Source organism: Apis mellifera, linkage group LG1, assembly GCF_003254395.2.
Source record: "Apis mellifera strain DH4 linkage group LG1, Amel_HAv3.1, whole genome shotgun sequence".
NCBI classification, from domain to species: Eukaryota; Metazoa; Arthropoda; class Insecta; order Hymenoptera; family Apidae; genus Apis; species Apis mellifera.
In genome coordinates, this window is record NC_037638.1 from 26,599,615 (window position 1) to 26,625,904 (window position 26,290).

The window sequence follows — 26,290 nt, forward strand, 5'->3', positions numbered from 1 at the left end:
GCTCGGGTTGGAAGGGACGAAGGGAGAAAGGGACGGGACAAGGAAGGAGAGCATTGAAAAACGGAAGACAAAAGAACGCAGAGGAGGGAAAGAATCGGCGGAGTTGTAAAGAGGGCAGAAGAGAAGGAGAGGAGTTATTCTCTATAACGTGGCTAGCAGTTCGCGTTTGCGTTGACCCTGGAGGCTTTCGAGAAACGAAGCGCGTAATTACACGCCCAAGGGCGAGTGCAGTTCCAAGCAACCCTCTAACTCACTCCCCAACTCCGCGAGCCGAGCGTCTCTCCTCTCTCTCTCTCTCTTTCTCCTTCCTTCTCCCTCGTTGGCCTTTCGCTCCCTATACCTACCCTACCATATTCCGCGTCGTTCTGAATAAACACTCTGGCGAACTGACGGATGGACGGCCCTCTGTACCCGTATATACGCGTAGGATCCCTGCGCGAACCCGTGCGCGACCCGTGCGCTCCCTGCGCGAGCTCGTGTGGGACCCGTGCCGTCCAGAAAAATAACCCGCGTGCTCCCTTCGAATCGGTCGGGTGGCGATTTTTGGTTCGGTTGCGCGGAGAGGAAAGGTGAAATTTAGGGTAAAAAAAGGAGAAGAAAATTTGCTTTTTAAAATTTTAGGCTTTCTCCAGCGCCTGAAGGAGAAAGGAAGGAGGAAGTTGAACTTGTGGCATTTTTTTTTAATTATCGGGAGTAGCAATACGCTACTTCGTTGTTTTACCGGTGAAATTGTTGTTCGTTGTTTCGCCAGATGGTTGTTCTTTTTTATACGATAACAGTGTTTCCGGGTAATGAAATTAGAGACGAAGTAAAATCGCAAAAGAACGGACCTCTCGGTATGATGAGGATCATACGTGTTCGAATGTGAAAACACTTTTTTAAACGATTGTTACGAGAAATAGGAAATGCGGTAAACTGTTTAAACAGGTCTTTGAATAAATAAAAATTGATTAGACAAAATCGAAAATCATCGAAAATTCGTTTCAAGGATAGATAAAATCTATTTATCGAAAATATTTTGATACTCGATTCGTTTACCTCGATGATGAATTTTTCTTTTTTATTATTATTGAATGAAAAATCATCCGGATGAAAAGTATCACAAGTGAAAATATCTGTGCAAAATTCTGCCTTTAGTCATTCCTTAAATTTTTACCGCTAACGTTTCGCATTTATATAAAATGAACTGCTACGTTTGCAACGGCAGCTTGAAATTTCTGATACTCCGAGTGATCTCGATGCTTTACATTCCTCGACTTCTTCGTTCTTCTAGTCTCTCCGAACGTTGCATATTCTTCATTGTTCCCGTGATAAAGTCATATCTAACGTTCGTAAAAGAAAAATCCCACTTTTCTTTTATAATAATTCGTAATATATATATTCACTTTCCGTATGAACATTTCATTTTTGTCTCGAAATCACTCCTCGACCCGCAGAATTTTCATCTCACTATCGTTCATCAAGATCATCCAAATTTTATACACAAGTTAATTTAAGGAACGAGGAAAGCAAAAAAAAAACTTTGGAAGATCGATCAATTTCTTAGCATAAACGAGGAAGAAGAAGCCGTGTCACCTTTCCTTCTTCAATAAACCGAAAAAAGATCAGAAGAGATCTTCGATGTTGTATCACGGGCAATATGTTAAGCGTTGGACGCTCACTTTTATCATGTTCCGTTTACGCCGTGGGAAGAAAATGAAATTTTCCTCGAGATGCCAGCGATTCGTCTTGCAGGATTAAAAAGCCCTTTAATTTCCCTAGCGGGAGGCCCGGGTGTTGCGCGCCCTCCCAATAACAACTCCTCCTCCCCCTTGCATCCCCCGTCGCGCGGAGGAGATCCGTAGCGTAGCACACCTTCGCCTTGCGAATCCCGTCGTCCCGTGTGACGTTGCTAAAGCTCCGAATGGTCACGTTACTTTTTCGAAAGCCCGAGCTAATGCGCCCGAATTAAACAGAATTCCCGATGAAGACGGTTGAGCGGTGGAACTGGTGCCCTCTGACATGCTAATCACCGAAACGCTCACGGTTCTTTAGAAACTTCTTCTTCTTTTTTTTTCTTTTTTCTTCTTTTTCCTTTCCCAGCCCACGGCCACTATGAATTATGCACACGCTACGTCACTGCTCGTTTCTTCGGATCGACGACGTTTCATACATATATATATATATATTTGAGTCGACCGACTACTACACCCTCCCCATAAATTCGTAATTACGATTTTTTCCCCCCTTCTCTTTCTTCGAATATCCATTTCGAATTTGTCACGAGCGATCGAATAACGATCGGTGATGCGATAGTTAGCTTTTGCCAGTGATGTAACAATTGCAATGGGCAAACGGATTACACGAAGAATCGGATCGACTGCTAACCAACAATTACGAATAATAAACGTTAATCGAGCGAATTCAATATGAAGTAATCGGCTCGAAGTAAATTTCGGATCCATGAAATTTTCAACCAGCCGCTTTTTCAGACTCGAGATTTAAATTTTTTTCGAAAAGATGACGGAAGGGGGAAAGTCGTCGAATGTTTGGCCGAGGGCGATAAAAGGGAGAGGAGGGGTGGGGAAAGAACTCTCCGGGCGAGTCGAGTACGCGGGCAGGATTTTCCGCGTCGATTAACAACGGGACAAGGGGGGGAGAAGGCAAAGGTTGGCGCAAACGGGAACACCGAGAATAACCGGGGGGTTTCCCATTCGCCATGCCCTCGGCCTCCTCTCGGTTAATTAATAAAGTAGCCGCGTAAACTAACAGTTTTACTGCGGAACCGACAAACTTAATACAAGAGGAACAGCTTTTGTTCCTCCGCGGTAGTGTAACGAAGTCGTCCTGGTGGAAGCCTGGCCTGGCCTGGCCTGGCCGGCAACGGCGACCGGCCAGATTACTCGTTGCATACTTAAAAACCTTAACAACCTGCCGCTTTGAGAAAGTGCCGGATCTTTTTTCACTTGGCCCAGCCACCGTCCACCGTCCCTCCTCCCCATTCGCCCTACTTCGAAAATTTTTCCGCCCGGCGAAAGAAACAGGGAGAAGAGGGAGAAGAAAAAGAAGAAGGAAAGAGAGAGAGAGTTCTTCGTTGAATGCGCATTTTTTTTACACCAAATGCACCAAAATCGTTACCAGTTTTAGTAGAGACGTCGAACTCTTCTGGAAAGGAGAGAAAGGGGGTGTTCATTCGTTCATGCATTCATTTCAGATTCGTTTGACGCGATTCAGCAAGACATCTCTTTCCATTGCGTTGCGAAATTATCGATCCCCTCGCCACGATACGTTCCAGGAAGGAGATACAGTTTAAAAAAAGGATACTTAAAGATAGGCTCTCCCCCGTGGCTTCAACGAATTCCTCGACGGCCTCGAAGGTGAAAGAGAATCGAAGAGAATCGATTTCCAATTCGATTTATTCGATTTACTTTACACACTCCTGATAACGTGAAATTTTTGGATTCTTTTTGAATATTATCAGAGAACCTTTGGATACGAATTTCGTGTCCCACGGACTTGTAACGCTCTTGGTCTCTGCTGAGTTACGCCGTGTTTTCTAACAATTATTTAGCGCATTGCAATTTTTCCTCTTTACTTTTCCATCGCGATTTATTTTCAACGCCACTGGATACCGAAATTACGTGCTCCGATGAAATCAAGTTTCGCGAGTAGTTTCGGTAGTTTAAGGAAAATCGTCATCGATTTTTATCCCTCTGATAAAAAGATTCCAGATTGTTAATCCTTCGCGCTCTCTATCGTCATGGATTGCAATGATTTATGCCATTTCGTTATTAATCTTCGCGAATAGTTCCTTGCATCTTTATTTCTTTATTGGAAAGCATATAAAATCATTTTGCCTTACTGCAAGGCTTATTCGTTCACAAAATGCGCAAAATCATCTAGAAAAAGTCGTCGAAGGGGTTAATATTACAAAGTTCGAAAAAAACTTTAGAAATCGTCAGAAATCGATTGGAGTAAATAATCGATAGAGGATCGATCCACGAAATTTCCGCTGAAAAAAAAAAAGAAAAAAAGAAATAATAAATAAATAAATAAATAATCGCCGAGCTGTAATGTAACGCGAACGCGTTGTTTGTTACAACGCGTAAAGCGTTGTTGTTGATCCAATTAATGAATTACTGAAAATGCCGAGCGGTAAATAACAGCGGAGCCGCGACAACAACAACCGGTTTCGAACACGTAGGTAGGATGGGGTGGAAAGGGCTACAAAGGAAGGCCAATTACTAATTTAACAAACAATAATAACGCTTCGCAAGATTTTGAAGCATGGCCGTTCTATAGATAGAGAACAATTTCGGTAAAAATTTCTCGTCGAGCTTGTTTACACGGTAATACCCGTGTTACGCATTATTCATTCCCTTGGGCGCGATCATTCCTTTCTCCTAAACCCCTCTCCCTCCGCCAGAGGAACGAGAAACGAGCTCTTCAATTATTAATCGTATTATTTTCGACGGATAAATTATTCCTCGGAAAAACGGAGATCGATCGGCCCCCCTCGAAAAAGCAGCGAGTCCCGGAAGAAAGGAAGGTGATACGATGCGATGAAGACACTGAATACCAATGCACAATATATATATATAGAATCCTGTGTGTATACACGTGTACACATACGTAACCAGCCCCGATATCGGAATCGAGTCCAGGTGAGAAAATGGAACAAACTCTCGGCGACATCGGTGAACAAGAGCCAAAGATACGAAGAAGATGATATGAGATATAAGAAGAAGGAAGCTAGAGAAGGAAGAAAAGTAGTAGCGGTGAAGTAGAAGTATTAAAGGAAAGGAAAATGGGAGAAGGGGTACTCGTGAATGGGTGCACGTGTGCAGCTGCACGGACGCTCGCTACGATATTACTCGGAGGGACTATCGGTAAAATATCGTCGAGAAAATAACAAGGAATGAAAAAAACCGCATCAGGTGGAGAGAGAGAGAGAGTTTCGGAAAGAAAAATACGCGTTGGGTGGATGGGCGGGTTAAGGGACGAGGGGAAAAGAGATGAGAAGAGGGAGAGGGAGCGGCATCGGGAGGTTGGATACACAAGTTTCGACGACGCATTCTTATTTTCTAAACAAACACGGGAGGAGCGTACACGCGCCGTTCCCTTCGGCGACCGGTTTATTTCGAGGATTCGTATAAGTGCGCGTATACGAATTGGCGAGCGCGAGTGAAGGTCGGTATCCGTGGCCGTGGTACGGGCCGTTTGTTTGTTTGCGATAGAATAGGGTAGACGGTAGACGGTAAGGGGAAGAGAGGGGAGAGAGAGAGAGAAGAGAAGGGGTGGAGTATACATATACGGCGTGGAAAACTTTTCGCTATTGGAATTCGAAAACGGGTGTATCGGGTCCAATAATGAATTGTCAACAGATAATGCGGGGAAAGCGACTTTTCCATTTCGCTTTTCCCGCTAGTTGTTTCCCTTTGTTTCCCGTATAACTTTTTTAAAACGTCCCCCAGGATTGCATTTGATGGACTTTTCGTTTGGACTTTTCGTTTCCATCTCCGTTCGTGATAAGAGAGAGAGAGAGAGAGGGAGGGAGGGAGGGAGAGAGAAACTTTTCCACGACTTATAAAAATATCCTTTTATGTTTTGCGCGATAGTTTTCCCTCTTTCTCTCTCTCTCTTTCCTTAATCGTGCTTTTCCTTTTGAAGAAAGTAAATCCTATACCAGTGTTTACGATGTCCAGCATATTTTTCCACGCTGTTTCGCGAATGGAAGCCACGTGGGATGAAAAATGGCGGAAAGTTTATTTAGAACGCTCTCAAAATGTTTTGAACGTTACGTTTTTTCGCGTGACAATAACATATGGCATTTAGTTGTATGAATATTTATTTCTTTCCGTGCTTTCCGAACGCGAAAATATGGAAAATAAAAGAAATTTCGATTTCGCCCGTCGAAGATTACAAGCCTCGAGAGTTTGTTCGTTTGTTCGAAGACGTATCGGAAGGCGATGCACCGTTCGTATGCACTCTCGTTCTTTCGTTTTCGAACAAGATGGTACAAGATGTATCAGTGGCGATCGATCGTGCTGCAACTTCTCTCATCTTGCAAGTGGTTTAGAATTTCAAGAGCGGAAACATACGCGATAATACACTCGGAGCTGAAAACTCCATGTTCCAGCTGATATTTTAGAGTGGTATCAAGTGGCGGCACAAATAAAATAATGCGGATGAAAGGCTTGGGAAGGAAAGGAACAGAGCCGAGGGATGGAATGTAATACCATATAGAGAAGTATTACTCGCGATAAAAAATGTAATATTCGAGAATTGCTATCGTCAAATTGATATCGTTCGGAAATAAAAATTACCTCGATCCTTAAATTAAAATTAAAATTATCGAAGAAATGCGCGATACGAATTTTCCCGCGCGATACGAATTTTCTCGATTCGACTTGAGACCAAGCAAGAATTAAATGGAGAACTTTAAAAAAAAAAAAAGAAGGAAAAAACGAAAGCATCTTCCTCGTCTATGCAAATAACTCGTTCCTAGTGAGATGAATGCTCGGTAAGCACGATGTTTCGAAGTCATACGCGTAGAATCGCGTAGAGTTTCGCTCGAAAGCACGAAAAAAAAAAAAAAATTAAAAATAAAGGAAAGAGAAGTGCAAGAGGATATTGCGAGCAATTTGCGTGAAAAGGTACAAGCTGGCTCGATGTAAATAATCGGAAGTGATAGAGAAAAGTAAGCACGCGCGTGTCTGTGCCGGCAAGATAAAGAAAGAGTCGAAGCTAAAAAAGAGTAAAAAGTTGGAAGCTACGACAAACCTACCCGTGACACACAATGAGTCGGAAACAGAGAGAGGAAGTTAGGCAGAGATCAGAAATAAACCCCACTGCAGCGGGCGCATTGCGCAAAACCCCTTTGCTACTCTCTCTCTCTCTCCCTCTCTCCCTCTCTCTCATCGTCCCCCACACCGGTCACCACACTATTGCTCGCCTTTCACCTATTGCACCTTCGTGTCTACACTCGATCTGTACTCCATTACCACCGTTAAACATGTACGATCAAACCTCTCTGTAGTTTCTTCACACGTGGTGGCAGTTTGCCGTTTATTCGAACCGTCCACTTTCGCTCTCCGTCTCTCGTTTCGTCACAGTTTCGCTCCCATATCTCTCTCCCTCCTCTTCCCAACCACCCTTTATCGCTCGAACCGATTGAAGCTTTCCAACCTTATCCGACGCGCGCTTTCCAACCTTATCCCCGTCACGAAACTAAATACGAAACTGAATTACGTAAAATCCTATTTCCTTCGTTCCTTAAAAAAAAGAAAAAAAAACATCGAATTTCTGTTCGAAACATTTCTTAAATTTCCAAATTCCTGTACGTACGTACGTAATTCTCGTCGAAATTTTACGCAAACATCCCAATTAACGATCATTTTTCACTCTCCTCGCTTTACAACGCGCGTCGATAATCGTCGAAATCCACGGAGAGGGAATATCTATTCGGTTACACCCCGCGAGCAGGGTTTCGGCCCGACTTTCCTCTCGGCGGTGGCAAACCGGCCGCTTGTAAATTACCCACCGCGATTTCGGTGGTAAAGGGAGAGATCGGAAATTGGTCGCGCATCCAAAGAGAGGCGGGCAGATACCGCGCAAATAACCGGCGCCGGCCAAGATTGACCGTGGGCAATAATCGCCAAAGCCCCCGCCGTTTTCAGCTAATTTCTCCGCTATCTTCGCCCGCCTCGATGTATGATCGTCTGCGCACACAGCTCGTGTCTGCGAGCGGGTTCGTTAGCATAAAGGAGCCAACGGCCAACCCTCTCCCCTTCCCCTCCACTCACCGGTATCGCGACATTATCGGCCTTCTAGCGCGGTCGTTAACGGGGGTAACTGTAATTGAACCGCTACATCGGTGTCTCTCGCTCCCTCTCGCTTACTTACTTTTCAGCTCCACTATGATCCTCTCTCTGTCTCTCTCGTTCCATCCTACGCCCGTCCCGTTACGGATCGAAGATTGTCTTTAAACTCGAGGAGAAAGGATCGGCTGATCGGCGCACCCATTACGACTAATCGAAAGGATTAAACGGGAATGGACGAATCTAACGTGAACCGACGGTTTCAACATCTCGGCAATAATCTGGCGTGTATCATTTCGGGCGCGGTTTTCCTTATATGCCATCTCGTCTATCGAGATGCAATTAAAGCAGGGACAATAGCCGCGATCGAATACTTCGATTGTTATTATCATCTATCTGGAGATATATATATAAGCGGGTATATAGGATATAAGACATAGGGTAACAATGGGCTGGAAGATGGAGATATCGATTTATCAGAAATATTGGGTAGTATAAAATTAACGGGGGCCATTCGTTATAATTGATTGGGAGTGGATTGGTGATCGAGCGGCGGTCGAGAGAAGGATGACGGGTTTGGATAATACGGGTGGATTCTATTTTGCCAGTTATTCTGTTAGTTTATGGAAGGAATGGTGGAATGTTGCGCGTGTAACGATTGTAACGAGGTTTGAAAGATGAATGAATCTCGATCTTTTTCGAGATAGATGGAGAGGGGGAAGGGATTGGAAATATATATATATATATATGTACAAGTGTATATTTATACGATTCGTGGATCGAAGTTGCGTTCACGCGTTATCCCCGATAATAAATTTTCTAACGTTACGATGAAATGATTCCGCATAGTGGGAAATTTTTCTTTCTTTCTCGAGGAGAATAACGAGGATCTTGATGACGACGGGTTTCGAAAATTCCGGTATGAAATTAAATCGAATATATTAAATTACTCGCCAACAATGGCGTAACGTTTTGTTTATAAATATTAATAATTTATTCGAGGAAAATTGTAACTGGTCACCGTTCGTTGATTAAATTAAAATTTCATAAACATGTTTTAAAATGCGCATAACAATGAAACAAAGCGTTTGAATTAATGAATTAATTAAAATCGAGTCCCGATCGAAACACCGGGAGGAAAAGTAAATTTCGGATAATTTTGCCGGGAAGGATTTAAATTTTTTTTTTTTTTTTGCTTTAGGGATTTTTAAGGGGATTTTTTTTTTCTTTTATTTATTTATTTATCGAGAAAAATAAGGGGAAAGGATGGGACGAGCGATTGCTACGCGGTGGCGTGGCTACGAACGATCAAAGATTCATTCACGGCGGGGAAAATTTTCACGTGCAACCGCTAAAGCAACAGCATTGTTTATGCTGGTGGCGGAAAAAGGTGGCGAAGAGTAAAAAGTGATTACAAAGCGCAAGCGGATGGTAGATATAGTTGAATCAGATATAGTTTTTATTTATGCTCTCTCTCCCCTAAAAAGAGACTCCGTTTATTTTGTATATCATTTATAAACATGAATGAAAATACAAAGCGGCGCGTTCGCTACAAAGGTAATGCGAGTTTTTTACTCCAACGTATGAAGTTCTGCTTTTAGGAAAAAATGTTTTTTCGTACGGTGCGCGATATATTTTTCGTTTCCAACTGTAAATACGGGCCATTATTATTCCAAGTTAAAAAGTATTAAAAGGTTTTCCCTGAAAACTTCCCCCTACCCTGTTTCACGGGGTAACAGAGTTAATTAACGAACATTTTTCACCCACGGTCGATCGAATCTTTCATTATCGCGAAAGTTTATCGCAAACTTTCGAGCGAAAGAAAAAAGTAAATAAATAAAAATAATAATAATAATAATAATCGAATAAAACGCGATTACTAAAAACTTTGAAAGTCAAAATTTCCCCGACCTTTTATAAGTAATCGAAACTACAAAGAACGAACTTTTCGCGAATTCACTTTCGATTAACCAATTTATTCGTGGAGAAATACAGCTCTTTCGATGAAAAAGAATAGATCGCGTAGATTATTTTCGCGTAAATTAATTGGCGCGGGAACAGATGACAAGATATTTCTGAAAATTTATTTCCAGTTTGGAAATGAAGGAAGGAAAAATAAAAGCTCGGGGGAACGAGCTGATGGAAGTTTATCGTTAATCCATTTAAAGTCGTTTTATTCGAGCAAAGAGGTTAACTTCCTTTCGGAAATAAGTCTCTTCCATCATCTCGATTCTTCTTCGTTCAGGCTTAAGTTACAGTTGCGCTTGATTCCGCAACTTCTACAAGGGAAGGTAAGGGAATTTTCCCCCGGAAACGATGAGGATTACACGACAGTTTTTAATTTTTTCCCATTAACAACTTTTCATTCTTCCAACCCATTCTCGTTCAACTCGTTCACTTAACATTCTTCTCCTCCTCCTTCTTCTTCTTCTTCTTCTTCTTCCTCCTTCTCCTCTTCTTCTTCCATGTTATTACTTACGCTATTCTCTTCGACCTTTTATATCCGGTCTTCTTCTTCCTCCTCATTTAATTTCGTTACCTGAAATATTTTACCTTTACCTTCACGATTGCGCTGATATACTATTAAAATCGCTGAATCTATTAATATTTTCGTTTCTTCGAGTCGATGGTTTTATATACACGTGTACGAATATCCGCGACAACTTTGCTCCTCGCTCGTTAAAAATAATTGCGCGGATTTTATCTTCTTCCTCTTTTTCTCTCTCTCTTTCTCCCTCGCGTATATCGTATATATTTCTCGTATCCGATAACGCGCGAAATAAATAATGAAAACGTAAACATAAGGTAAAATGTCATTTCAGAGAGGCTGCACGAATTCATTGCTCAGAGTTTGCTATGCAAATATTGACTGCACCGGGACTGTACAGAAACAGGAATGTTCACTGCACGGTTACGCCTCTCCTTCCTCTCCTTATCCAGACGATTCATTCGCCGTAATTTATACACCTCGTATCAATCCCATCTACACATCGAATTCCTTCCCGATTCAAAGAATTCCTCTTTTCCCACCACCCCTCTCTCCTTTCCCAAATTTTCCTTTCGAATCAAAAATCGATCAACCTATTCAGGAACAACGAAACATCGCTCCTTAATTCTCTCGTTAAACGACTCCTGTTGCTTCCTCCTTTCCTCGTGTCCTTCGAGTGAAGGGAAAGCGGAGGAGGTGCAACTTATCCCGATATGTATATACATATACACTTTATCCAAGTGCAGGGGCGGACGACGTATCCACGCGCGTGGTTTAATGGAGGGCGAGGTCGCGAATAGCTCGAGGAAACTTCTCGAAATATCACTCGGCCTGTCCCTAAACCAACCGACGCAATGGCCGGTATTCCTGGGCTGGAAGCGGAATAATATCAGTTGTAGGGGAGGGTAGCGTAGCAATTTCATTACCGTAACCACGACCGGGTTGGTAGCCAGGCATTCGTGTGCAACCGACAATGCTGTTTCGCGTTTATGGAAGGGACCTGGAGCCTATACCTAGTGAGATTATACGACTGTTCAAGTATAGCGGGCCGCAACAACCCGCCGGTTGTTGTTAATTCACAGGAGAGGCAGAAACTTGGCTGTGGAACGTTGAAGGAGAGAGAGGGGGTGGTTGAGCGGGCCGGGAACCGTATCGAAGTCGCTTCCGGATGAGTCGACGGTGTATCAGGGATGTGCCGTAGGAGGGGTGCACGCGTCTCCCGTGCACGGTGGACGCGGAAGCTATCCCCGTGTATACGCTTCCCCGGGGGAAGCGCGATGGTGGTGGGGTGGATAGGAACCCTTGGCCGGCCAGCTACATCCTGAGTGATGGACGGTTGTTGCCGCTTCTAAAAAGCCGGATGTTTCGATCGATTTCCCCGTGATTAAATCCCGTTCCAGGAGATGGAAGCGTATATTAATCGAAGGAAAAATTGCGAATCCCTTCTATACTTGCTGCTCTCTTTGTCTCCTCGACGAAGAGAGGAATTTTCGAAGCTCCGAATTTGAGAGATTCTTCCGTGTCGTTGTCTCAGGGAATTCGAAATGATTCCCCTTGCATTACGTTATTTTCCAAGAAGATAAAGTGCAACTTAAGGGAAAAGGGTATATCAGGAGTCGTGGCTTGAAATTAATGAACCGAGCTCGATCATTCCAGTCCGATCCGTTTGATGCCTCGGGAACGGTGATGATTCGTAGTAATTTCAGGCGAGGGAGGAAGAAAGGAGTGTTGAAATTTGAGGGAGGAGGAGGAGAATGCATGGGGAGGAAGGTAATGAAAGAAAAGTGCACGGCTTTAATTAGGTTCACCGGGGTTGGAAACAGGGAAGGAGCCGGAGTTGACAAACTACCCTCCATCCATCCACCAACGGTTGCCTCTTCCGCGTCTCTGTTCCTCCGTTAACTTAAGGGAGAGCGTGTTGTTTCCGTGGGAGCGGCATAACATCGCCCCCGATTCCCTCTCCCCCTCTCTCCCCATCATCTCCTAATAAGACCTTGGCTCTCTTATTTAGCTGGAACTTTTCTAGGGAGAAAAGGCAGTAAATTGCGTAACGCTACCTCGAAATTGCCGGTTTCCCCGCTTTGTCTCCGCCGCCTTCTTTCATCTCCGGAGGAGGAGGAGAGCCAGGGGAGAGGGGGATGAAAGTACGAACGGGCGATTATACCGACACGGGACGATACTTGGCTCGATTCGAGGCGGAAGCCGCGAGGATACGAATGTTAAATTTCGAGTTTCTTTCATCTTTCAATTTCATCCTTCCTTCTTTTCTTTTTTTTTTAAATATCTTCTTCCGTTCGAGGATAGAGCTTTTTATTTATTTATTTAATTAATTTCATTTTCTCGATATTCGGACGGGAACAGTTTCTTTCTCGTTCTATCCTCGAGTTGATATTCGCTTGATCGCGAACCGAAACCGATTCGAGTTCATTTTCTCGATCCTCGTTCGAACGATCTACGAACAATGGGAACGATTGGAATAACAGACGTTGGAGGTGTCAAGAGGTGTAAAGAGGCCGAGTGATTACGACCCTATCATTGGTATTGGAAACGGGCGGCCCGATCGCAGTGTCAACACACAGTGTTGCGAATCGATATTCGAATATTATGCGGGGACATTAGGGGAAATACACACCGTATAAATAATTCGAAACGGGCGGAAAGAGCAGGATCAAATGCGTTCCGCATGAATATTAAAGTTCCATTGTGTTTGCACGCTGTATTATTTGTCCGTTTATCCTTTCATCCGTATCGGCCGCCGATACGATTACAACATTTTCACCCCATCCGCCACCGTCATCCGCATTGTTTTCTAACCTCGCGGCCGACAGTGAGGGCAGGGGTGGGGGGAGAGGGCGTTAATTGAATGTCTCTAGCGCGTTAAGCAAAATAATCGTCGAAAAGAAGTATCGTGACTTTGATGTTTGAACCAAACTCGAAACCGTACTTTATACGAGTATCAGTTTCGTTCGAAGATGTCACCACGTTCCAACTTGGACTTGTAAAACTTCCTCCAAGAATCGCGTTAACGTGATTCCTTCGCGCCATAATTTCTGCAACGATCCAATACCAAGGAAGCGAATTTCGATTTCGGGTAAAATTTCGATAAATTTCGTGCGTTGTCGGTTATTTCACTTTCATTTCTGAAAATAAAATATTTAATATTCCGATCTCCAACGGACACACAATTCGTTCCCTAACAATTAAAAAATTGAATTCAAGACGAATTTAAAAGCTACGCTTCTGACGTTGAATCTCTTGATCACATCCAACCTGTAAAATTTCGAAACGTCACCAGAATCCAGTCTCTCTCGATACGTCTCTCCATAATTTTTCATTTCAAAACGAGACGAGATATATCCACTCGAATGAAAAAAAAAAAAAAGAAAATAAGCTGCTTGTCCCTCCATCCGACATCGTGAAGCAAACTTACGAACAAAGCGTGTATATATATCTAAAACACGCGTATCTGAAGTATCGAAACTTGGGCGTATAAACTTCTTGCTCTCGGTTAATTGTTATTATCGCGTAGCCGTGGCTTAATTAGAAGCATCGAAGAGGGGAGGTGAATCTTAAGAATTTCTCGCGATTCGGCTACAGTCATCGTGCGCGCCGGGTGGCCTGCACACCTCCAGGTACAGGCGAAGATATATATACATATATATTCCACGACTCGTTGGGAAACTCTCGTTGCAAATCGTGCGGCACGAACCGGAAAACTTCGCTCCGCGCGGGAGTCTAACTTCGTTAAGACAAACGTTTTGAACGGAACTCTGACCGTTTTGCGAAGCGTGGGCGTCATACTCGAGGAGAGAGAGAGAGAGAGAAAGAGGAGGGAGGAGGTAGAAAAACTTCGACACTTAAACGTTGAACATCACCGGGACAAAAGGGCCTCCGGCGATTAATAACATTTATGATGAAACAGAACTCCCGCCCGACATTTTAAGAGAAAATGAATTCCCGTTACGTACGTACTTACTTTTGAAACGCAGCCGTGTTTCCACGCCACCCTCCCTCCCTCCCCCTACAGGCCGAGGGAAACGATCTTACGTTTCTTACGGGGGGAGGAGATAAGAATTCGTTTCTGTTTATACAGCGAAATCAAATTCTTCAACGGTTACGATCGTTTTTATAATCAAACGTGGGGATGTCCCTTCGTTCTCGATTAAGAATTCGTTATTGAGAGATGGAATTGGAGATGTTAATCGATTTTTATATAGACGAATTTTAATATTAGGATTCCAAGGTGTTCACGATTAAAGTTAAAGTTTGTATGAGCGGATACGAGAGTAAACGAAATTGAGGGATGTTGTGAAAGAAAATAGATGTCGTTCGAGATCGTCCATTCCGTGAGTTTCTTTCGCGAGTTTTTTTCGCGATGCGACATGTACACCTTCGTCCACGGAATTGTGGAATTAAAGAATCCAATAATAGAGAAATTGTTTTCCTAACTTCTTGAATTTCGAATCGAATTATTATCGATGCGCATAAATCACGCGCATCTTTTAAACGAAGAACGTTACTCAACAAGAGCAAATTACGCGATTAATAAACGTTTAACGATCTGTCTGTGGAGATAAGAAAAAAAAGGGGGGGGAAAAAGGAAGGAAAAAAGAGAAGAAAAGGTCAGGAATAGAAATATCCGGTTACGGTATCCCGCTTGGCATTCTCCTCCTCTTCTGTTCCCGACCTGGAAGTCCCCAGGCGTCCTCGGAAAATATTTCATGTTCAGTTAATTAGCGTAAGACAAACAGGCGAAAGTTACGACTTCAATGCGGACAAGCCGCTTCTTTTCTATTTCCCGTTCCTTCCCCTCCCTCCTTACCCCCTTTCACTGTCACTACCAGGTAAATAATAGCGGCTAGACATTTCGTTTCTCTCGTTTTTCGACATCGCCGCTTCGGATAGGGTTGGAAATAAACGCGTCTTCTTGTATTATTATTATTATTAATACGAAACGCTTCCCGCTCAAACATACGACACACGCGAAAGTAAATCTTCTTACGCTCAGTTCAAGAATCCAGGCTTCGTTATACTCGACCCAAAATATCGAAACAAATTATTCAACCAGGCCGGTTATACAATAAACAATAACAGTGCAAACGTGGGGAAACTCGATTCACACAGTTGGAACAGATCATCGTCACGCTTCGCGTTTAATTAATCGTTTATCCGACGTTAACGAACCAATAACGTTATAAATCATAGACCCGTTTCTCGCGATAGAAAAAGCACGACGCACGTTCGATCGACGCCTCTTTCTTTCCCGTAGAACGATTGAGAACGAAGGAAACGATAGAAGAGGGAACGAAGATGATTCGCCGGGAGAGCAATCCAAGCCCCCTCCAGGTCGAAACCCGTAGCGTAATGTTTCATCTACACAAGGCTTGGAAATTACCGCGGCTCCCCCAAGATGCGATCGCAGCCAAGAGCTATCCCGTGCGCTCCATTATCATGCAGATATATACGCGCAACAATTCGAGAAGATGTACCACGCACGCAACGATCCTCCATTTCCCCTCCTCCCTCTCCTTCTGGTCCGTAAATCGAGCTCAAAGAGACACGCGGCCAGGTTCGAAACTCGGAGAGAGAGAGAGAGAGAGAATTCCGATTAGGAGAGGAGAGAGAAGGATGGTGGTAAGAGTTTGATAAATAAATAGAATTCCAGGAGGTTGGTTACGAATTGGTGCATCGGAGATGGTATACGAGGATTGGGACGATATGTATCCGCACAATGGTTAGTAAAGCAAACGTAAAGCCGAATTGCCGACCGCACGAGTACGGTAGACCACAGTAGCATAATAACCGAGAGTAATGCGTGAATTATTGACTGCTTCCTATCTTCCTATCTTCCTCTATACGTATGTATATATATATATATATATATATAAACTCGCTCTCTTCCTCGAGTAGTCGTTGTGCACGCGTGCACGCGTGTTCCCACTCCACCACCTTTGTCCGTATTAAATGGTTTCGTACACGTAGATTAGCCGCCGCTGTCCACCACCGTCGTGCACAGGCGGTACGTTACACGCGACGTGGCCGCGTTGTGTACGCGTGTAGTACGCGGATAGGCGGAGAGAGGGCGTTCTCGTCGCGTGTTTTCGCCGTGGACATGTAGAGGCTCGCGCGAAAACACGGACGACTGTTGCACACGCGTGCAACTCGCGTGTTATCGCGGCCGTACGTTAAACGCGTACACGCGCGAGCTGCGTGCTCGGTCGAACGCGAAATGGCGCAAAGGTTCTTCTGGAAGCGTGTAGTGTGCGCGAACGAATTGAATGTTGCGAAGGAAAAATGTTGCGTGGATGGGCGTGATATGGGTATAACTCGTCGTTGGATTCTTGTTTATTTTATTGGTTTTTGCACACCGACGGGTGTTGCGAACCCGTCCTTCCAACAAATACCGATTAAAACGAGTAATGTGGAAATACTGAAGGGGGAGCTGTAATTGTTACACCGTGTCTATCCATTACTATTTCTGTCGCGACGATTACGGACCCGGCCGTAATCGAGCGAAATCGCAAATAAAAATTTCGATTTTTCGCGGAAAAGTTTTTACGCGGAGAAAAATCCTCTCTCCTTCTTTTTTTTTTTTTTTTTTTAACTATTCCGATACCTCCTCGATCGATCGTGGAGAATATAGAGAATCAAAGTTTCTTCGTGCACTTAGGTATGTAAATCAGCATGGAAATTATGAATTGGACTCGCGACCTACATTTTCTCCTAAAAGTGAGTACAAACTTCTGGGAATCGTTTCTCTTGTACGGAACTTGGGATAAGTCGGATTGGGACGACATGTCTGATTCGAGCGATGAATATAAAACAAATCTTAAGCATTAGATTAAAAAAAATTTTCTTCACGCGATATCATTAACGGTTATTTTCATAGTTGCATCTCTTCGAAATTTTCTTAATATCGATTACAAATTTGATCGAATCTAATCGAATTTCGTGGAGTAAATTACACGATAGATATTTTTTGGAAAAAATATATCCATCTACGACTAAAGTCTAAACTTTTTATCGTCAATCAATCAATAACGATATTCGTTACTTTTCCAAGTTAAAAAATTTTTTATGAAACAATGGAGGAGATCGAATTTGAATTGTGAATTCAATTCGATATTGCCATGTAAAATTCTAACTACTGGTGGAAGCAAGTAATCGAAACACGGGTAACGCTTTGAGATCGAGTTTGGAAGATTACAAGTACGCATAACATAACAGCCAGGTATGAGTGGAAACGGTCTAAATAGCGGAGCACGTGTGCATCCACACAGTTTCGATTATAGCGCAAATAGAAATCCATAATTTGAAATGCCTTCGACGCAATTCGGAATCTGCTGAATAGACAAATACATTTCCAAATGTTGGAAATTTCGATTCGCGCGACAGGCCTTCGAGGGATTCGTTAAATCGAACTTCTCGTTAAACAACTTCTCCCTTGTCTCTACCTGAAAACATTTCAAAGGTATTTCACGAGATCGGAATTCGAAAGAAAAGTCATGAACCTTATATTTATTTCCATCCTATGACTTGATCTCACAGTTGCATAACGCGTTTCAATTATAACACGCTGTTGCAATAGGAATTAGCGTAAATGATTCGATTTAGATCATGCAATGAATGTTGGTAAATTGTTTCATACATCATCTTGCTAACTAGTGATGAACGATTATATTTTAATATTTGACGAGTCGTTTCGAAATAATCTTAAAACGTATGCAAAATTTTTGAATCTCGATAAAGGGTAAACTCTTCATAGCGTATATACATTTTCCTAATAAATCAGAATTTTAAGCGGAATTTTAAGCAAAGTGTGAGTTACGACTGTTAAATATCGCAACTTTTGTTTATGCAGTAACGGGTCGTGCGTCACTTCTGATCTTTTGTAGGGAAACTCACACGCACGAGGAGGCAAGTTATTACAGCTACTTAAGAGATGAGCAACTATATCTCCCTTCTAAATTTTCTTCTCTTTCGTAAACTTTTGATGAGTATTTATAATTCTGGAAGTCGTTTCGCTTGAATAAACTTTAAGTGACAAAAGTTGTACATTTAATTTCACGTACGACGTGAAACAGTAACAATGGATATTTATGGAAATTCGCACGCATCCTTTTCTCTCGCGTTGCACACAAGCGAAAACAGAAATTTCTGTATTGCGGTAAAAATTCATTCAGATATTGTTAATATTATCCCTTACGTCGTCAAATTAATTATATTATTCCAGGATACGTGGAAAACTGAATTGGATTTTGTTTGTTTTTTTTCTTTCTTTTCCTTTTTCGACATTAGAAGTAGTAATATTTTTAAATTAATTAGTTAGAGTTAATGAATTAATGAATATGAATAAATAAATAAATTATTTTAATTTGCCGTTGTGATTAATATTTACGCAACGACGAAAGATATATAAATATTTTTATAAACTTGTTCGCGATATTAAATTTATTTCTAAAAAAAAAAAAAAAAAAAAAAAAAACCTTTATTAAAATATAAAACTTCTGTTTCTCGTAATTTTATTTGTCACCAAAAAAACCCATTACTTTTATATCAAATTAATAAAAAACGCTAGAATGGAAACAGGCTGCAAAAAACTGTTAATTATTTTGAATTTGGTCTGCATTTCAAGGTACATATATAGGACGTGACATCAAAGAACGTGTATATCTATTTTTTTTTATTTTTATTTTTTTTATTTTTTTTTTTATTTTTTTTTTTTTTTGCTGTCTTTCGAGACTGAAATATTTTCAATTTACAAAAACACAAATGCGTCGGTAAAATTAATACACTCGAGAAAGTAATGTATTTTCTCGATTTCTAACGACGTACGTCTGAATTTTCATCGCAAAAATAAAAAAAGATAAAAAAAAAAAAGAAAAAGGCGAATTAAAATTTTATTAATCAAGGCAACGAATATAGAGAAAATAGTGCCACAATTTTTGACTTTTCGACTACTTGTCTCCCCGAAAATTTAAAAATCCCCAATTTACGAATCTTCAATAGGGGGATTTTTACAAACTGCTGATGCGTAAAACGATCGTACAATTGTTTATCTGGTCGAGTGATTCAGCATGAGCCAGACTTTCTGGATAAACGATACAAAATACAGAGTGATAAAAAAACCAAACACGCAATACACGTACACATTTTGTGCAATCGAATTGGGTGTAAAAACAGGAGGAAGAAAATGAAAAAAAAGAAAAAAAGAAAAAAAGAATGAAATTAAAAACCAAAAATAAAATTGCCAAAAATAAAAAAATAAAAAAAAAAAGAAAAAAGAGGAACGCAAAAATACGCAAATGTTGTCGAAACAAGAATAGAAAAGCGTCGAAAACGAAAATATTTTGAAATACAATCCTCGATTTCGAGGTTATTTTATTTATTTAAAAGAAAAAAAAAAGAAGAATATATCTCCTTTTTAGAATTTTATCTCGCAATCTATCTTTTCCTCCCGAGCAAATTATCGAATTTACCCGAAAGTGGAGAAGACCTCGTCATTTTTCCTCGTCCGTAACTGAAAAATGTAATTTAATGGTCTACTATAAATTCTTATATACATCATTGCGGCTCGTACAGTCACGCGTCGTACAACGCTCCGTCCCCCGTTTAGCCTCGTGCTTGGCATATATACGTGTATAAGCGATAGAGGCATGAACTTCGTACACCGCACACCGAGTACAAGGTGGCTTGGTTGCAGCCGATGTCGCCTATCAGCTCGATGGAGGAGTCATCGATCAAACCTAAGCGAGCGTGGTAACGACGGTGAAACTTGGGAGACAATATCCTGCTTCAAGGTGGATAACTCGTTAAAGGAGCACGCTAATGGACAGAGCATCTGGCTGCCAATATAATTGGCCAAAGATTCACTGCCTGGATCCATTCACCGTATTATGAATTCCATCCTTTGATGTTTGTAAACGAAACAACAGCGTGTAACTATCTCTGCTTTCGTTTCGATATGCAAAATTACACTTTGAAATTGGGGGGAATAATTAAAACGTTGGCTGCCTAGAAAAGAAACTTGGTTTTTCGAATATCGAAGTTATTCGATGGAGAAACATTTGTTTCGGGTTTTAGAATTTTATCATGTATAATGTATTGTGGAAAGAAGCGAAGGAGGGTCTGATTGGTTAGTTTGGAAAGAAACTATTTTTCCTTCCACCATGATCATATATATTAATCCAAAAGGACGAAATCTGTATCGAAACTTCGATCCATTAACATTGCCATAGAATCCAGAGAATTGTAACGTATCGATATAATATAAAAATTTATTTATCTCTCATCAATATATTAATTATGATTTGTAACGATAATTTATAATTTTGTATTCGAATAGCGTTAAGATAATATACGAATAACTTTATAAATAATGAAAAAAATGATCTCGAATCACTCATACAAGGAAACGTTTAAATTCTTTTCTGTAACTGACACGATATACGAATTATTGTACTTTACATACGCATATGTCAGTAATTTGAATAAGGAGCAATAGACATATATTAATATTACATCAAAATAATTAATAGTTTCGAAAATATTTCCAGTCTAAACATAACAATTTTTACGAACGTTTGAATATTCAAATTATATCTCTTCTATCACTACATATAGCATTGCGTGGCGTGTGAAATGAAGAGTAGGCAGACCTAGAAAAACCCCTCTGTGCCGTCTCTCGAGACTTCTTTCCAACAGTGAGCAGTGCATAGGCGTAGGAAGAATCTCGAGAAAACTTTTTCGCCCGATTTCGAAAAAAAAAGGAAACGATATACATTCGATCTTATATAAGACTCTAAGACTCTAAGAGAGGGACGTACGAAAAGACGCATGGATGTTACATGTCCTTATCTTTCTGGAAGGAGATACCGCGAGTGTGGTCCTCCTGTTACATTTACTCTCACAGGAGGACAGAGAGGCTGTACAGGGAGGGAGGGAGAAGGAGAAAGAGGGAGGAAAGCGGTAAGGAGGGAATTCGAGCTCTTAATTAGCTACAATTACCGCAACATAGCAATGTCGAGGCGGATCGCCTCAGGCTTATCCGCCTTCTCTCCGTCCTTCCATTCCTACCTGTACACCCCGGCCCCCCCCCTCCCTTTCCCTCCTCTTACTCCTTTTTCCGTTATCCTCGCCATCGTCCTACGATTCCCTTCCATCGTACCCCCTTTTTCGGGACCCCATTTCCGGGCTATTTCCCGTAAAACAGCCAATTTGCCAAGCCAATTTAAACTAATATGCGGGGGGAGGGAGAGGGAATAAAAATTTGCTCTTTCGGAATTTTCCGACTTATTAATAACGGTTGCGGATCCCTTATTTCTCTTCTCTCTCCCTCCACTCCATCCCCTTATTTTTCCTGTTTATTATTGTTGTTGTTGTTGTTGTTGTTGTTATTATTATTATCGTTGTTATTATTATATCATTTGTTATTCCTGATGAATATTCGAAAAACAGGAGGTGATCGGGACGAGTAGTGGTGATAGTGGTTGTGATGGTGGTGGTGCGCACTCTCGTCATCGTATTTCCCTGTTGTTCCCTGGGATTTTAGTTGAGGATAATGAGGAATCTTATCTAATATAATGGGTACAACCTGGCCTGTATCGATATCTTTGAGAGGAAACTTTTGTTGCTCCTTCTGCAACTGTTCTTATCTCCCCTCCTCCGTCGGTCGTCTTCTTCTTCCTCTTCTTCCTCCTCTTCTTCTTCTTCCCCTTTGATGGAGCCTTGTTGTATCGCTTCTCGATTGCGTTTCATCATTCCGTGAAATTCACAATTCAATTAGCAGCGTGACTGGGAGGGGTATGAAAGAAATGGATGTGTACAGCGCGCGTTTTCTTATGCGGGGAGGAGGGAAGAGGAGGGGAGGGTGTGCGCGCATCGAATATGGCAACATCGCGTTAAAATCGGTTAACGATTTCGGTTGATTCGATTCTTGTTTTAATTCTCGGCGGATTGGAAATTAATTAACGGGGAGGGAGGTGGTTAACTCGCGGCCAATGCTTGATTTACGATTTTCAGAGGAAAAAGTTGCGCGATCGGGCGTCATCATCGTTCATACATTTATATTACACGTATATATATACGTTTTATGAATTCGTGCATCGATGCTCCGATATTTTATTATTTCGATATAATTTATAAAATATTTTATCGATCCATTTAATCCAGTTTTGTATTGAATTATCTTTCTTTCGATTTCGATTTTATTTATGTAAATAAAATTTCGAAAGATTGATTTCGGTCAGAGAAATTAAATCGTCAACTCAAGGCTAATTACCTTAAATTATCGATTATTATACACAGATTCGAATTTGCTTAAAAAGCTAATTTATCTTCCATTCTATTCTCGAATAGATATTCGAAAAACGAGCAATAAAATACGGTGGGACGGTAATTGATTGACCTTATTCTGATCCGAATCGAATCCTGATTCTGATTCCAGCTGACTAGAAACTTGATTGGTTTTCGCTCAGGGTAGAATCTAGATTGCTCTCTAGCTCGAGCTAAGCCTGATTGTTCACCGATCGCTAACTGCCAATCTCTATCCGATCGAATAAACCGAGTATGGATGGTATTTCCTACTCTTCTTCCTCCTATGTGTATCGAACCTACGATCATGCTACGAATCACCTCATCCTCCATCCCACCTTAACGAATGCAGATCAAAAAGCTTGGAAACCTTCGAAAACTCGATTCCAAAATCCCGTGCCCTCGCGTAAAATTTCATTCTCGCCACCGAATAAATTCCAAGTGGCAAGAGTTAAGAGTTCGCGTGGAAAAGGAGAAGGGAAGCGGATTGTATTTTGGCAGGCCGTTGCCAATAGCTGGCTGGATTCTGTGGGGGGGAGAGGGAGGGGATACGTACGTACGCGTCACCACGTGTACGTAGCCGCATCTCGGTTTGTCTCCTCCTCTCCATCCGAGCCGACAACTGCTACGCCCACGATCACAAACGGAATTATTTATGAGTTTGAACATAAGCCAGAGCTTCTCCTCTCCGCAAGCCGCTAAGACAGCGCACCCCGACGCTGCTCGCATTCCCCGAATATCGGGACCAAGGCGTTGGGACCGAGGATGATCTTGCCACATTCTGGAATTTCATCATGATTCGACTTAAATTAAAGATGCATAACGATGCACACGGTTCGCATAACAACGGGGATAACCCCGTAAACGGCTTGCTCGCTTTTACCCCGCCTTCCCCCGCGCGTCTGTTTATACATTCCGAGCGAATTATCTCCCCGCGCATCGTTTCTCTTTGGTCGTTTCTTCTTTGGCCGGCCGATAAATTAATCGCACGTACGATTTCAATGAATTCAACCGGGCTGGGTCCAATTAAGATTAAAATTATTATCCAGTTAGTCGGATTCGTTCAATCCCCCCTCCTCCCTCTTTATTCGTGATTTCAATATTATATCACGCGTGTATAGAAGAAATTCTTCGTACTCGTCGAAATCAAGTTCGTCCTCCTTCGCGCGGGAGAATATATATTTACAACACGCGTTTAATGAATTATTTTTTTTTTTTGCTTTTACATAAAATTTTATTTCTCGTTCCAACGCAACTCCTCCACTCATCTGCATTTTGCGGTACAAACGCTGTAATAATTGAATACACGGTAAGAATATTTCAACATTTTCACCCTCCTCCCTTATGTTTAATTCGTTCTACCGTTTCTCACGTTTGCATCATCATCCAGAAATTCTACGTATCTAAAAGGAAAAAAACGTAGGGAACGTAATTTATAGAAAAATCTTTGATAAAGTAAGCTGTTTCTGAAAAACGTGAATTCGAAAAAAAGCGTGTGTTTTAAATAATGTGAAACGGATATTCGAGTCCTTTGCAAGAGGAATGCACGCAAAGCTCTTTCGATGTCGATGCTTTTGTGAATCCATTCTTTGAGAACGTTCGATCTTTGCAAAAATTAATTTGCTCGAGCCGAGCAATTTTGCAAAATCAACGGCAAAATATCTGTGGATTCCTTCCGGAAATATTATTATACGGATTTTTCTTCGACTGTTTCGAAGAATGAAATGACGCGTTGTGATATAAAATTTCAACTATTAGTCGTGAATTGGATTCAAAGTAAACTTGCGTTACGAAAGACTATTCCACGTAATTCCATTCCTCTTAAGATTAAGCTCGAAACACGTCCTCAGACGAATTGCACGAAATTAAGCTTAAATCGGAAGAAGAAATAATAATTGTAATCGAGTATTTACAAGTATTACGACATGGTTCCCGTGAGAAAATTTTATAACCATTTTTCGCGGTTAATAAAAGCTCCTTTGTTTGCATTATCCACGCTTCCTTTTTCCTGGAATGGAATACGATTGTTACGATTAGTATCGGGGTTTCGAACGATGGATTTTATACCCATTTAATTCTTTCTTTTTCATCCCTTCAATTTCCTTTTAAAAACAGTAAAGAGGTAACGCAGTTGTAAGATGAGATGAGAGTTAAAATATTCATGAAATTTTTCATCGCAATTCAAGTTTCTCACCCCCCCTTTTTTTCTTTATTAAAAATTCGTAAAACATACAACTTTTTTTTAGTTTTAATACGACGATTAATAAAACTAAGTAAGAAATTCGAGAATGTTCGACGATATATATTCTTTGTGAAAGAGATCGACGAAAGAAAAAAAAATTCTTTTTATTCAAATACAAAGGAATAATTTTTACGTATTGTACGTTGAAACTAGGCGATCCCACGATTTCTCGAATCAGAATTCCAAGAGGAAAACTTAATTCGGAGCTTCTTTCTTTGCCCTGCATCAATGTTACCGAAAACAGGGGTGAAGTCCTTTCGGTATTCGAGCGGGGAGTAGCATTGCAATCACCCTAGTTCGATCTGCCACCAGTGAGCGGCGCCACTTAATGGATAAGTAGATACGGACGGTATTAGGTCAGACATGCCGCTCTCGACCAGGGCTCTCATAAGTCTGATTGGTCGTCCCGAAATCTCCATATCAAATCTAAATACGTGCACGACGAATAATTTGAAAAATTATACGTTTTGGAAATTTTCAGGTTCGGTCTACGAAAAGCGCGAACAGTATCGAAAGAGAAGAAATAATAGTGCGAAATTTTAATATTTTAAACGTAAACGATATTGAATATCGGGAATAATATCGAGATATCGAAGGTCGATAAAAATATTAAAATACGTAAATATGAAAATATTAAAAAAAGCGTGGAAGAAATACGGGTATATTTATACAAATTAAACTCGCGCATTCACAAATATTCGTCGCGTACGAGGGAAAAAATAATACACGCGTGATCGTTGATAAAGCTTCGATTTTCAAGAGACTGAAAATTACTTTCTATAATTAATTATTATTATTATAGGCATTCATTAATGAATCGAGGTTATTAATAGAAGATAATAACGTTAATTACGGATTGCAGAATATAAAGGCTAATTAATCGAATATTTATACTGCGAGTAAAAAACAATAAAACCAATGATTTTAATATTAATTGCTTCAAATTCTTCGTTAAATGTATTCATTGCTTATCGTTCAATGTTCGCATAGGAAAATATCCGAGGTATTTGATATATCGAGCTTTTGTTCCGTTTAAATGTTCGTTAATTTTTCGATACGCGGAAAAAATTATTTCCTCTTTTATACATTTGTATTAAATTTATACGTTATAATCGGGGATTGGCCGAGTAATTAGAAAGAAATAAATGCATTTCGACTATTTTTTGTTAAAACTCTTTGTCAACCAAGCACCTCCGAAATTTCCAAGTAATTATTTTTCATAAAAAATTTGTAAACGGGATAAATTTGATAAATTAATTATATCGTTGCGCGAAATATATAATATATATACAAACATATACATATGTATCAAAGAAAATACCAGATATATTCTAATTTATCTCTTGTTTTATGTATTTCGTGCATCTACACACGATTTCATTTAAATATGTATACCGCTGTCTTAAATGGACGCGGAAGAATCCGACGTTCCTTCTTGGCATACGATTG

At 41.0% G+C, this 26,290-nt stretch overlaps 1 protein-coding gene across 6 annotated transcripts in view; it reads left to right on the forward strand.

Moving 5' to 3' along the window:
• Positions 1–26,290, forward strand: part of LOC551623 (nucleolysin TIAR) — a 465,359-nt gene that overhangs the window by 249,719 nt on the left and 189,350 nt on the right. The gene's annotated exons all lie outside the window — the stretch shown is intronic.